The 15,474-nt window shown below is 39.8% G+C and overlaps 1 pseudogene; it reads left to right on the forward strand.

Moving 5' to 3' along the window:
- The first annotated feature begins 7,083 nt into the window (after positions 1-7,083).
- Positions 7,084-10,822, forward strand: LOC125453967 (gamma-crystallin S-1-like; annotated as a pseudogene).
- The last annotated feature ends 4,652 nt before the right edge of the window (positions 10,823-15,474 follow it).

Here is a 15,474-nt window from a genome sequence, read left to right on the forward strand (position 1 = left end):
TTTCTGACACATAGCTAACCAGAATAAATAGACACAAATTTACTGCTGTGTCTCTCAGTTGAATGTGTTACAAGTGTCTGGGATATATTTTATCCTATTAAGATATTCAAAAGAATTAGTGCAAGAATCAAAGTGTAAAACCTTACCTTTATGTGCACAATGATTAACATCAAATTTAGGACATATCAGTGGTGATGCACGCAGACTCATTTTCCATTTCTCAGAATTAAACTTCAAAATTCCACACCATTGCCAAGTAGTTCGATCAGTTCTATGATGATGCAAATCTAATTCCCTGTGTTTCTTCTCTAAAGGGAACCAGAAGTTCCATTCCTTAAACTTTTAGGGCATAAGACATGAAAAGAAAAAGTATCAACAGTTAATTGAATAACAGCAGATGGCCTTTGTCATCTGGTCTTGAAATTACTCCAAGTTAGGGTAGAAAGCTTTAAGTAGAGTGTTAACACATGAATTGATCTTAGAAAGTTGCAGTGAACAGTAAGCTCTCAATATATCCGCATTCCTGATTGAGTATGAAACATTTTGATCACAATGTCTAATCCCAGAGTTTTTCCTGTTTGGTACTTTCGATAAAGCTCATTTTCAACTCATTTCCCTATATACTCTCCAATCAAGATCTGATCAGCACTCCACTCGATACAGAACAGCTTTAAATAATATTAATAAAAGAATGGAGTAGGCACAATAAACATTCCTTTCACCATATATATTAAGTGTAATTTATTTCTCGGTGTTGCAACGTCCATGGTCTGAATGCTGTCCAAAACTCCAAAAGAAGGAATTTTAAACAGGGTACACGTTTCCATTTTCTCATCATCCATGGAAGCAGCCAGTTATGAATATTGCTCTTTACAAGTGCCACAGAGGCTGATTTAAACAAGAAGGACTTGCTGGTTTTGAACACTTTCCATAGCCATGGGTTGTCCTAAAGGGCTTCACATTTGGGGAATATTGTTAGAGTAGTTATTATCATAATGATGAAAACAAAGTAATCTCCTTTAACTTGCAATGCGAGAAATACATTTTTGTGACATCAGTTGAGGAGCAACTTCCTCTTGTTCAAAATAGTGCTCTAGAATCTTTTACGTTCACTCAAATAGCAACATGTCACAATTTAGAGTTTGTTCCAAAAGATGGTATCTTGGGCAATGCAGCACTCCTCAGAGGATTATACAGGAGCACCAGACTGGATTGTTTCACTCAAGTGATGGAACAAGTTCTGACTCAGTAGCAAGACCATCATTTAATTCCCTTCTGAATGTTACAATTGAATTGGTCTGCGGCACCCTTCCATGCAATGTGTTTCAAAGTATAACAATTTTCTGTGAAGGATATAATTCTCCTTGCCTCCCCTTTGATTCTCCTGCCAATTATCTTAAATCTGTGACCTCTTGTTACCCAGCTCTTCCACCACTGGAAATAGTTGAGCTATACTATAATGAAAGGCCTCATGATTTTGAACACGTTTATTATGTCTCCCCTGAACCTTCTCCATTCCACCAAAAGCCAATTCCAAGTGTCTTGTAATTACATTCCCACAGCCCTTGCGTCATTCGAGTGACCTTTCTTTGCATCCCTTCAAATTCTTGCCATCCATCCTACAGCGAATTCAATGATTATATCTTGTGTTGAACACAAAAGGGGAATGCAACATGTGCCTTGTCCTGAGACACTGACAGTGCTGCAGTGACAGATAAATCACTAATATCACAGCAGCCCAAATCATTTAGTCTCTGGCTTATCTACTTTCTCACCAATCTACCCATTTCACCTACCTCAATCACCTAGACACTTAACCACCTAATCACTGGCTCATCTACCAACACCAACCACCTCAACTAACCTCACTCTCATCGATCCCCATTAACCTAGTCACTCAGTCACCCAACAGCTTACTTTTCCATCAGCTTGAATAATGGAAAATATGGATTAAACTGTGTAATTATCAAGTTCTCTGTATGGAGTTTGCATGCTCCCCCCATCCCCCGACCCCGTGTCTGCGTGAATTTCTCCCGGTTTTCTCCAGCAGTCCAAGGGTGTGCAGTTTAGGTGGATTGGCCATGCTAAATTGCCCATAGTATCCAGGGCCGTATAGGCCAGTTGGATTAGCCATTGGAAATGCAGGGTTACAGGGATGGGCGAGGTGGGACCTGGATGGGATGCTCTTTCGAGGCTCTTGATGGGCTGAATTGCTTCTATCTGCATGGTAGGGATTATAAGAAATACCAGCATCCAATGTTTAATCATTACAAACTTAATAGACAATAGTACATTTAAAAAGAATAACTAATAGCCAAAAAATAGATGTTGTGATCATCTGACCACAGATTGAGTGAAGTGAAATCAGGGTGAGATTACCATAACCCGCCTGTGGTAAAATCCCCATTCACCCAAAGATGATCATCCCAACCAGTCATCAGAATCAAAAAATTGCAATGTATTTAATTCACGTAATTATGATAATTTCATGGATTGGGCTATTTGGTGCTTGCCTGCCCAATAGCTACGTTGGAGAAACAATGAGCTGACTCAGGATGATACAAACGGACCTATATGAAAACCGATAAAAACTGCAATGGCTGTAAATTAGGAACATAAACAGAAGTTGCTGGAAAAGCTCACAGGTCTGGAAGCATCGATGCAGAAAAATCAGAGTTAACATTTTGGGCCTGGTGGCCCTTCCTCAGAATGAACCTATATCTACAGCTACTTACCTTAATGCAGCAAAGCTGAGACAATGGGAAAAAAACACTTGTACACAAGAACTGAAAGTATCTCTCTCTCTCTCTCTCTGTCTCCCCACTTTCCTCAGTCTGTCTCTCTCATTATACCTGAAAATTCAGTGTTCTATTCCGGCACAGCCACTAAGCACCGAAACTTCACAATCTGCATATTTTGCCGCGGCCGAAGAAACAAGGGAACTCAACAGTCAACACTCACCCTCATATTGCAAAGAATTTATGAAGTTTAAATATCAACATTCACTTTGTATAGATATCCTCCCCTTCCCCTTCATTTTAAGTTTATTCCCTGCTGTTTGCGTATGCCAGAAATTGCGTTTGTATTTCCTTTTCCGGTAGCGTGTAATAAAATTCCTCCTTTTTTTCATTTTAGGAAACCTTTACAATTTGGTTCCTTGGATCTAATCTGATTAATCACCCTTCAATTGAAGAATAATTGCCACTTTATCAAGATAAGTGGTGTGACCAGAGGGGGGAGCCAACCCACCATCCATGAGTTTGCTTGAACTATAAAAAATAACAACTGAATGACGTCAACTCATCGCAAGTGAAAACCTTTAGCACTGAGTTTCTTGGGCATCATCTAACTTCACCACGCAGGAGGGGGCTACCTGACTCATTCAGCCTGTGTCAACTCACTGTTCAATTTAGCCTCCTCAATAATTTTCTCAGGTCCCAGAAGTTAATATCATTGAAGTACATACTCAGTTGCCTCTTGAAATATCTCATAGAGCTATAACGTCCTACGGCACGGAGACAGGCCCTTCGGCCCAAACATGTACATGCCAAACAAATTGCCTATCTACACTAAGCCCATTTCCCTGCACCTGGCCCATATCCTTCTAATTCTTTCCTATCTATTTATTCACCCAAATGCCTTTTAAATGTTGTTAATGTACCTGCCTCAACCCCTTCTGCTGGCAGCTCATTCTATATGCACACTACCCTCTGTGTAAAAAGTTGCCCCTCAGGTTCCCATGTATTCTTTCCCCTCTTACCTTCAACTGAGGCCCTCTAGTCCTCGATTCTCTGACCCTGGGAAAAAGATTGAGTGCATGCATCCTATCCATGCCTCTCATGATCTTAAATACTTCCATAACATCCCCACTCGGTCTCATACGCTCTAAAGAGAAAGGTCCTACCTTGACCATCCTCTCCCATAACTCAGTTCCATGAGTCCTAGCAATATCTTTGTAAGTTTCTTCTGCACTCTTTCCAGTTTAACAACATCCTTTCCATAGCAAGGGGGCCAAAACTGGACACAATATTCCAAGTGTGGCCTGACCAAAATCCTATAGAGCTGCTACATAGCTTGCCAATTTCTATACTGAATGCCTCGGCTGATAAAGACCAGTGTGCCAAAAGCCTTCTTCACTACTCTGTTACATGTAACTCCACTTTCAGAGAACTGTGCACCTGAACTCCCTCTGTTCCACTACACACCTTAAGGCCCTAACATTCACCATGGAACTCCTACCTTGATTTGACTTTCCAAAATGTAACACCTCACACTTGTCTATATTAAACTCCATTTGCCATTTCTCAGCCCACATCCTCAGCTTACCAAGATCCTGTTGCAATTTCTGAAAACCTTCCTCATTGTCCACAACACCATCTATTTTAATGTCATCTTATTAAACTTATTAATCATGCCTTGCACATTCTCATCCAAATCGTTGACATAGATAACAGCAATAAGCCCTGCACCGACCCCTGATGCACACTACTAGTTGCAGGCCTCCAGTCCTTCAAGCATCTTTCCTCTATTACTCTCTGCTTCCTACTAACAAGTCATTTGTGTATCCAGTTTGCCAGCTCTCCCTGGATTCCATGCAATCTAACCTGCCAGAGCAGTCTACCATGTGGAATCTCATGGAATCTGTGTCTATCTTTTCAGGCAGATTTGAACAACTCTCCCTAACTCTTTACCCTCTTTTTCTTCTTTTTCTCACTTTTCATCTTGCTCTTGCTCTTCCATGTCTACGTGTAGAGTGACAGAAGCTACCTGATGAGAGTGAAGTAGTACAGCATGCTGCGGATCATGAATGTAACCTGAGAACTGCTGTGCACGGACGTGTCGTGCAGGATTCACAAAGAACGATTCAGACAGCAGCAGCATGGATCTTGTGCAGCAACACAATCCTTCTGGGTGACAGCATGACTTTCATAGTCTACACATTGTACATGTGCACATGGGCCGCACGTTGGAATCATCATTCACGTCACGAGAAGATCTTGTCTCGTAACCCAGCAGCCACCTTTTGATTTTCTGTGATGGGTACTATAGTAGTTGGCATAGTGGAGTGCCAGAGATTGAAAGCATCAATGACAGCTACTCTGACAGCTTGACACCAGACATTAATCGGCATGATTTCATGGAACCATTGAACAATTATAGCACTGTATGTTCTGTGTTTACTCTGCGTGGGCAACACACCAAGTCGTAATCTGCTGGCAATTCCCAGGAGCTTTGCAATTTTTTCTTTATTAATGACAAGTAATTCAAAAATCTCAAATGAATTTGCTTCCATTCTGTTCTTAAGGTAGAGCATTCCCTTCTAATTAGTTGTTATGTAAAACACCTTTCACTTGTGTCACCATAGTTTCTTTCACCAACCACCTTCACTCTGTGTCCTCTGGTAGTCCACAAGGGATGTGAACAATTTTTATCGATACTTTCTGTTCATGCCCTTCATGATTCAATCATCTCTTCACAGAGAACATCTCTAGCTTCTGAAATCCATATATATATATGAAGGCTCCTCGTTCTTGGGCCCATGATCCCAAATATTCTCTGCAGCCACTCTTCAGGTTTTCACATCATTTCTCAAGTGTAGGGAACAAACCTGGACACAATACTCTGGTTGACGCAGAACCAGACATTCATAGACGTTCATCATTACATCGCTTTCTCAACTATACCTGCCACTTTGAGCAAACATGGACCTGTTCTGCTCTTGCCTCCTCTATTCGATTGTACCCTTTATTTTGTATTTCCTTTTCTCATTCCTTCTGTCTAATTGATTCACTTCACACTTCATTGGATCATATTTCATTGCAATGTACCACAATGGTACGAGCCTGATTAATTCCACTTGAAGTTTAACATATTCCTTCTTACATTTCACAAACTTCAAAAACGTTGTATGATCTGAAAATATTGGAATTACATCCTCTACATCGAAGTGTAGGTCATCGGTATTAATGAAGTCAAGCAAGTTCTTTATCTGTCTCTTGGGGATACCCACAACATAATATCCTCCAGATGAAAATAGCTGGTCAGTCTTCATTCTGTTTCCCATCACTCAGCGAACCTTCCACCCTTGGTCCTGTACACAGGCACAGTGGGGAGGCAAGGGCCTGGTGGTATTATCGCTGGACTATTAATCCAAAGAGCCAGATAATGTTCTTGGGACCCAGGTTCGAATCCTACCATGACAGATGGTGTAATTTGAATTCTGTAAAATATATGGCATTAAGAATATAATAGAATCTATTGTCGATTGTTAGGAAAAGCCCATCTGGTTCATTAATGTCCTTTAGGGAAAGAATCTGCCATCCTGATCTGGCCTGACCGACATGTGGCTCCAGACCCAGAGAAATGTGGTTGATTCTTAACTGTCCTCTAGGCAATTATAGACAGGCAATAAATGCTGCCTAGACAGCAATGCCCTCATCCCATGAATGAATAAAGGAAAAAATAAAATTTCATTCCACGATATTCTGATTTGATAACAAGTTTGTTATGCAATACATTATCAATGAAAGCAACAAGCTATAGAAAATTAAATCAGAGATGGTGTCTTACAGTAAAAAAAAGTCATTGCTATCTGCAGTGTGCCTACAAACTGCTTCCAACTTTGTTGAAACATTGTGTTAATGTGCACCTTACACAGCAGCAAACCTCTTTACAGTTGTCATATAAATGTAAGTATTTGCACCAATTGGCACAACAGCTAATGCAGCTTTTGTATTACCAATTTTGATTAGGAACCAATCTGGCTGTGTATTCCTTGAAAATAAGATCTTGAAAATGTCTTCTGTGACAATCTTTTTTCACAACTGTTCAAGCATCGAATACATAATAGACTCTCCCACTTTGTTTTCAAACAACAACTAGAATGAAGTGAAAGCACGTTGGCAGGAATCAGTTATAAGTTAAGTGTTGTCATTGTTCTTTTTTGTTTGCTGATGTTCAACACCAAATCATTTGTATCACAAGAGTTTGCCGTAGAAAAGCCATTTTGTCCATCATATAAATTCCATACTGTAGATAATGCAGCAAAGTTAGGTCACTTACTCAGCTAGCTGTGGCCTCAAAATGGGAAAGGTCTGACTTTATACATGACTCGAGTTCTGATTACTCAATCTTGATTTCCAAGTCTATCAATTTATTTTGTATTATATTCAATAGGTTATCTTTTACGAGGGCAGGAACTTCCAGGCTAGCACTATGGGTGCAGCAGTGACTGTGCTGACCTGTCCCCTTACATCAGCCACTGTAACTCCATCCGTGTTGATAAGACAATAAGACCATAAGACATAGGAGTGGAAGTAAGGTCATTCAGCCCATCGAGTCCACTTCGCCATTTAATCATGGCTGATGGACATTTCAACTCCACTTCCCCACACTCTCCCCGTAGCCTTGATTCCTTGTGAGATCAAGAATTTATCAATCTCCGCCTTGAAAGCATCTAACGTCCTGGCCTCCACTGTGCTCCATGGCAATGAATTCCACAAGTCCACCACTCTCTGGCTGAAGAAATGTCTCTTCATTTCAGTTTTAAATTTATCTCCTCTGATTCTAAGGCTGTGCCCACAGGTCCTAGTCTCCATGCCTAACGTAAACAACTTCTTAGCATCCACCCCTTCTAAGCCATACATTATCTTGTAAGTTTTGATTAGATCTCATCTCAACCTTCTAAACTCTAATGAATACAATCCCAGGATCCTCAGCCTTTCATCGTACGTTAAACCTACCATTCCAGGTATCATCTGTGTGAATCTCTGCTGGACACGCTCCAGCACCAGTATGTCCTTCCTGAGCTGTGGGGCCCAAAATTGGACACAGTATTCTAAATGGGGCCTAACTAGAGCTTTATAAAGTCTCAGAAGCACATCGCTGCTTTTATATTCCAACCATCTTGCAATAAACGACAACATTACATTTGCTTGCTTAATCACTGATTCTACCTGCAAGTTAACCTTTAGAGAATCCTGGACCAACACTCCCAAATCCCTTTGTACTTCTGCTTTACGAATTTTCTCACCATTTAGAAAATAGTCCATGCCTGTATTCTTTTTTCCAAAGTGCAAACCCTCACATTTGCACACACTGAATTTCATCAGCCATTTCCTGGACCTCTCTCCTAAACTGTCTAAATCTTTCTGTCATCTCTCCACCTCCTCAGTACTACCTGCCTGTCCACCTATCTTTGTATCATTGGCAAACTTTGCCAGAATGCCCCCAGTCCCTTCTCCCAGATCATTAATATTTACAGTGAACAGCTGCGGCCCCAACACTGAACCCTGCAGGACACCTCTTGTCACCGGTTGTCATTCCGAAAAAGAGCCTTTTATCCCAACTCTCTGCCTTCTGTCAGACAGCCAATCCTCAATCCAAGCCAGTAGCTCACCTCGAACATCATGGGCCCCCACCTTACTCAGCAGCCTTCCGTGAGGCACCTTATCAAAAGCCTTTTGGAAGTCTAGATAGGTAACATCCACTTGGTTTCCCTGGTCTAACCTACTTGTTACCTCTTCAAAGAATTCTAACAGGTTTGTCAGGCACGATCTCCCCTTACTAAATCCATGCTGACTTGTTCTAACCCGACGCTGCACTTCCAAGAATTTAGAAACCTTAATCTTAACAATGGATTCTAGAATTTTACCAACAACCAAGATTAGGCTAATCGGCCTATAATTTCCCATCTTCTGTCTTGATCCTTTCTTAAACAAGGGGGTTACAACAGCAATTTTTCAATCATCTAGGACTTGCCCTGACTCCAGTGACTGAGAGTGACTGGTGGTCTGAGAAACCCAACTCCATGGGATACCAGTATGTTCTGACCAGGGGAGAATATCCTGACTACCAGCGCTGGATGGGATTTAAAAACAACATCTGGTCATATCAGACTTACCCAAACATACGCTATTTCTGGTGGTTTGTATTTTTTGACCAAACTCACACTGACAAAAATATGAATGCACTTAACATTTGGATTTGTGTGAACCATCGTAAAGGACATCTTTATTTTCACAGATAAGACGGTGGAGAGCTGGATGAACACAGCAGGCCAAGCAGCACCAGAGGAGGAAAATTTTCGGAAGAAGTGTCTAGGCCCAAAACGTCAGCCTTCCTGCCCCTCTGACGCTGCTTGGCCTGCTGTGTTCATCCAGCTCTACACCTTGTTATCTTGGATTCTCCAGCATCTGCAGTTCCTACCATCTCTTTACTTTTGGTGTCCGGTGAAACTTGCTCAGGACCCAAAGCTGTTTTCTCCTCCACAGATGCCGCCGGACCCATTGAGCTTTTCCAGCAACTTTATTTTTGTTCTTGATTTACAGCATCCACAGTTCTTTTGGTTTTTATTTACTATAATTAGATAAATTATTTACGGAGAGTTCATTGCACAGAAACGGACCATTCAGTTCAACAAGTTTTTCCAGTTATACTTATCCACTATTGGCTCAATGGGTGTATCCTTTCATTCCTATAACCCTCATGCAGTTATCGAGCTTTCCCTTCAATGCATGAATAATACACTTCCTATTTCCGGTATTTCTACCATTTTACTGTATCTGTAAGCAGATCTGTTAATGTACATATGCTACAGAACTGCAGCGGGGGTAAACATTCATGTTAAATATATCTTTTCTCTTAAAAGAAACCCATGGATCGAGGGTCTAGAGTGTAGCTTAAGGATAAGACGTTGACAGATAAATCCTTCTGATGCAAAATATTAATATTACTTTCCAGATTGCTTTCATGTTAGAGCATGTTTTATTACAATGTAAAATCAAGTTTGTTATTGAAATATCTTGTTTCACATTTCCAGTGTGAGTGCAGCTCAGAGAATGTCAGCCATGATTCATGTTACACCAGAAATACATAGAAGTAACATCCCAATAACTGCGTGGTCCAACAGGAATCCCCAATTTGCACTTGATCAACTGCTTTCATTATATTGCCATCAGAAACTGTTCCCATTCCGCATAAACACAGGCAATCAAGTTTATAAACTCCAAACTATCTCAGTCACATTGAATGAGTTGCACCGAATTCCATCACCCCATTGCCTGGGAAGATATCCTTATCTTGGGTCCACTTGCACAATGTACGAATGCTCAGCAGTGAGCTTTTGGAACTCATGACGTGCTCATTTCACAAGGTAGGCCCTAAGGTAGTCACAGAATATGAATTCTCATTCCCACATCAATCACCCGGAGACATGAGAAAATATTAAACTGAAGGTAAAAGCACATCAGACATTTACAAATATGAAGAAAGCTCCTGTGTCTGTGGACCTTACATTTGGTGTGACCAATATTGTCTTTGCAATTTAAATAAAGTTACACAAAGTTGAACTTTATGATTGGATGAAAATATGATCCATTCATCCTGTTATTAAATTTTCTCAACTTCACTCTCAATGTTAATGAGACAATCATTCAGGTTGTTCATTTGAAGGAGCTGGGTCATTTTTAAAAATATTTCAGATGTATAATTGACACATTTTTCCACTGATATCATCTTATTTCTATGGCAGTACTGAGGAAGCTCCTACAGAATGAGGATTTACGAGAGGTCTGATTTTGGAGGGCAGATGAAGGAAGTCATGGATATCTATGCTCGTTTCCATTACAGTGACATCCACTCCTGCCATGTGATGGATGGTTACAGGATCTTCTATGAACATCAGCCATGATTTGAATGGCGGAGTGGACTTGATGGGCCGAATGGCCTTACTTCCACTCCTACGTCTTATCCCAACTACAGAGGGCGGCAGTACTTTATGGGGCCCAGTGTATGCAGGCAATACAGTGACTGGGGAGGCTAACGCTTAGCTGTCAGATCTTTCAGGCAAATGAGGGATTTCTAGATTGCTCTTGACAGGCATGGCTTTGTTTTGCTGACAGTTATGTTAGAACAGTAAATATTCATGAACTGACCACTGTATCTTTCAGTTGACTTGCGTTTGGATTGTCAGAGACCTTTTTTTGTAATATGTGTCAGCAAATAAATGCACATGTATTCATGAAAGGGTTCTGACCCGAAACCTTAACTCTGATTTATCTCCACGGATGCTGCCAGACCTGCTGAGTTTTTGTGGGAATGTTTATTTTGGTTCCTGATTGACAGCATCTACAGTTCTTTCAATTTTTACACATGTATTCATTACCGTTTTTCTCAAATGACTTGTATTTGGATTCTCAGGAAACTTTCTAACATATTGTGTGGGATGGAGACAGAATAACTGAGGCAATAGCTTCAGGGATATGTTCAAGATGGTACAAAAAGCAAGTTTAAGATAGATATCAGATCTTCTGCTCACTATACTCCCTGCTGTGTTTTCCGTTCTATGGTGCTGAATGTGAAAATTCCACACAAATTGTGTCTATGACACTAATAGTTAGATGAACCAATTTAATGAAAATGCAAGCACACCTCGCTATCAATCAGGACACTAGCTTCACTAAAGAGGAACAGAAGTTTTGTTACCATAACTTCTGAATATAAAAGATAGAAGGCAAATGAATCCGTAGCTAGAGTCAGTCCTGAGTTTGCATTGAATGTGATGTTAGGGTGTATAGCATCAAAAGCTTTAATCTTTACATTACTACATATGAGATGATCAAACAAAACTCTAGATGAATGGCAAGATCTCAATACATCTGGGTTCATATACTGCACACCTTACTTTAGCTCAGAGATTCTCTCCAACATGTCCAGTTCCAGAGGTTTTCTGGTGTTGACCACTTTGTTTTTAGTTCATTTTTCTAAAGGCTCGCTTATGAAACCCAGTCAAGCTTGGGCATATTATCTGCTCATGGCAGAGAGATTTACTTAATAAAATAAATGGTTTGGGCTGAATGTAAAGTAAACGTTTTGCAACTGCTCAAGTATGCTGTGATTTAAGTAATAGGTTTAATGGATTTCTTCCTTACTTATTCTCACCATCCACAGAAGCTGCTTGGTCTAATTATCATTCTTTACCCGACCAATCCTGATTATAACAAAGTAGCCTGCTCAATATCGCATGAAATGACTGGAACCAGCTTTGAATTACAAATAATCTTCTTTTTAAAACTGCAAATGAAAGACATACTTGAAGCATTACATAGGATGTATCTGTTTCATTAATTTAGAAAATACTAGAGTACAGAAGGAAACCATTTGGCCATTTTTAAAAGACCCAATAACAAAATGATAACAATGAGCAAGAAAATTTTCAAAAAACAGCATCTACAATGCATGGTTAACTAGAATGACTAAAATTCATATCAAAATCAAAAGCATTTATTTGTGCAAAGACAGATGTCAGGTCAAAAGATTGGGAAGAATGTTTTCAAAAACAAGGACTCGCTCAAAGAATTAATAAGGATGGAAAAGTTGGAGTATGTGAATAGCTAGCCAGAAATATAAAAGCAGATAGCAAGGCTATCGATAAATACTTAAAAGAATGTGAACAAAGTGAACAATGATCTTGTAGAGAGTGAGTCTAGAGAATTGATAATAGTAAATTGAGGGATGGCAGATGAATTCAATTAATATTTTGTTTCAGTGTTCACTGTAGAAGATGTAAGCAACATCACAGAAGCAGGCAATCAGGAAATTAAAGCGAACTGTGGAAATTCGGTCACCAGAAAAGTAATGCTAAGTAAATTGTTGGAGCAATGAACTCACTAGCACCCAAGTCCTGATGGAATTCACCATAGGCTAGTGAGATGTGTGATGCATTAACTTTAATTTTCCTACACTCTATATTGGAAGACCACAAATGGAACTCCTATATTCAAAAATGGAGGGAGTCAGAAAGGAAGAAGCTATAGACCAGACTACAAGTTAGACTACAAGTTATTGCTGTGAAAGTGCCACGTGAGGGTACTGTTGACAGTAGCTTAAGTCACTGCTGAGGATCAAGAAGGTTCTGATGGAGTGGTAATTGATCAGATTGGATCTGGATTTGTCCTGTTTTTGGTGAATATGACATAAATTGCACAATTTTTCACATGTCAAGTTTATTTATTTATGCCAGCTCTAATAATTTTACATAATCATGACAGTGTGGAAACAGGCAATTGAGCGCAACAATTCCACACTGACCCTCCAAAGAGCATACCATCCGGACTCACCCCCTATCCCTGTAACTTTGTATTTCCCATGGCTAATTCACCTAACCTACACATCCCTGGACGCCAAGGGCAATTTAGCATGGCCAATCTCACTTAACCTGTACATTTTTGGATTGTGGAAAGAAACCCACACAGGCACAGGGAGAATGTGCAAACTCCACACAGACAGTCACCCAAGGTTGGAATCAAACCTGGGTCCCTGGTGCTGTGAGGCTGCAGTGCTAACCACTGAGCCACCGTGCCTTATCTGTTTTTAACCATTTCCCCCAGCTACCTTTCCCCATTTGTATGAACTTTTGAATACACAGGCCAAATCCGGTGACCGTTTATTGCCAAATTATCACAGCTACAATTATCAATGTAAAATTCACAGTTTTGAAATTACATTAGATTGCACTTGCAATACAAGCTGAAAAAAAGATTTCCCTAAGATAATTAACGTGACCCCCGCTAAGCAGAGTGACTTCTAGGAAAGAATTATATTGTTCTGAGAGGATACTGAGACAACATTAGACCAGGACCGAGCGCAATAATAAAAATTTCTAACTTATTAAAATAGTCTATGGAATCTGTAATTGTTTTAACAATTTTGGAAATTCTAGGAACTTGCAACAATTGTAACTATATCAATTATTATTTTCTTCAATCACAAGAAATACTGCTCCATATAACCAGGTGACCAGGACCAACAGGAAATTAAAATGTAAGAACCATACAGCCAGACACAGAAGAACTGCTGTTAAAAAAAGAACAGTAGAGCTCAATGAAGAAGCCAATCAGCACACACGTCATCACAAAAAGAAAGCAGACAAATTCTTGTGAGGAGAAGAAGTAAGTTTCTCTCAGAAAGAGATCAAATTTGAATTTTTCTCAGAAAAGGGAAAGGGAGCTTTTAGAGACAATGCATGCGCAGGTTTAAATTATGTTCAACCTGGAACAGCTCAGAAACGCTAAAGAGCTAGGTGTTACCATGGCAGTGACCAAACTGTGAATTGGGGTCACATTGCTGGTAAGTTAGTTCGAAAGGAACCCTGGAAAGTATAATCGTTGGGACTGCCAAATTCTTACCTTGCTGATGACAATCAAATCCAAGAAACCTGGTGATGATGTCTATTGTTGGATATTGCCTTTTTTTATGAAGTATCATTTGCTTGTTAATTCTTGCTTGACCTATGTTTATTCTTAGTCATGTTAAAGTCAAACTTAGAAAAGGTTTTGGTGATTCCTCCTGTTGGGGGTAATTCAATAAATTTAATTATTTGGGTCTTTGGTTCCCCTATGGAGATGTTTAAGTGAAACTGTGTATTCTATGAAAGGTAATCATCTCACTTTTTCCAAGTTATTTCTCTGAAAGTTTTGGCCTCAAGGTCGAACAATAATCAGCCATTTTCCATGAGGGGATTTCTCTCTGCTTATTGTGTTGCTGTACACCATTATCTTTCCTCCATTTGTCCAGTTTCTGATGTTTTCCATCCATCCAGTCAACTTTTTTTGTCTGAGCCAGCTGTTTCCTAAAGTTTTATTTTCTATTTGTAAAACCTCTTCATTTAGTCTAAATGTTTTGACCCAGATATAAACAGTGCAGTTCAGCTTGGATACCATTCCACTTATCTTGGTATACCTTTACAACTACATTACTATTTAACGATAGTAAAGATTCACAATGACACTGGCTGCTGACAAATCCCATGAACCAGGACTGTATCACACGGCCATCCATCAACAGATTTCCTGACATGTCTTTAGAGCATTTGGCAAAACTGTTCTATCCACCTTCTGTGCATTGTTTTTGATATCTTTTTGTATATCTTTTCCTAGTGATGACAGTGTTCCATTTAAGGTTTTCATCTATTTGCAGCCAAGCTAATTGGTATCTAATAGCATCATTGTCCTGTTAGAAGTCTTTACCAGATGTACTTTCCCTGGCCTTTCTTTTCAGGGTTATGCTTGAAGAAACACAGGCGGCTGTCTGGAATGTTACCTCTAATCTCCAACGTTTGAGTGGAGAAGGCATATTTATAGTTACAGAAACAACGGGGCACCGTTCCCTGATAGTTTCAACCCAGCTTAAAATTACTTTACGGGCTTTTAGCAAAAATGCGCAGCTTGCCAGTACCTTCCATTCCTGCCTTCTAATCCTCATGTTCATTATTCAATTCCTCAGTCAGGGCACTGAGTTCTTCTTCAATGTTCCAGCCTATTACTGTAAGACTAGACCAGAACACAGGACTTTATCAAAGCCAGTTTAATTCAGTTAACAGAGGAAAATAAAAGCAAGGTCACATGATTCAAAGTGATTCAAATGACACAAGAGTAAATAATACATTGGTTTACATAGCATGAGTGTGTGTGTGTG

The sequence above is a fragment of the Stegostoma tigrinum genome, chromosome 7, assembly GCF_030684315.1.
Source record: "Stegostoma tigrinum isolate sSteTig4 chromosome 7, sSteTig4.hap1, whole genome shotgun sequence".
NCBI lineage: Eukaryota > Metazoa > Chordata > Chondrichthyes > Orectolobiformes > Stegostomatidae > Stegostoma > Stegostoma tigrinum.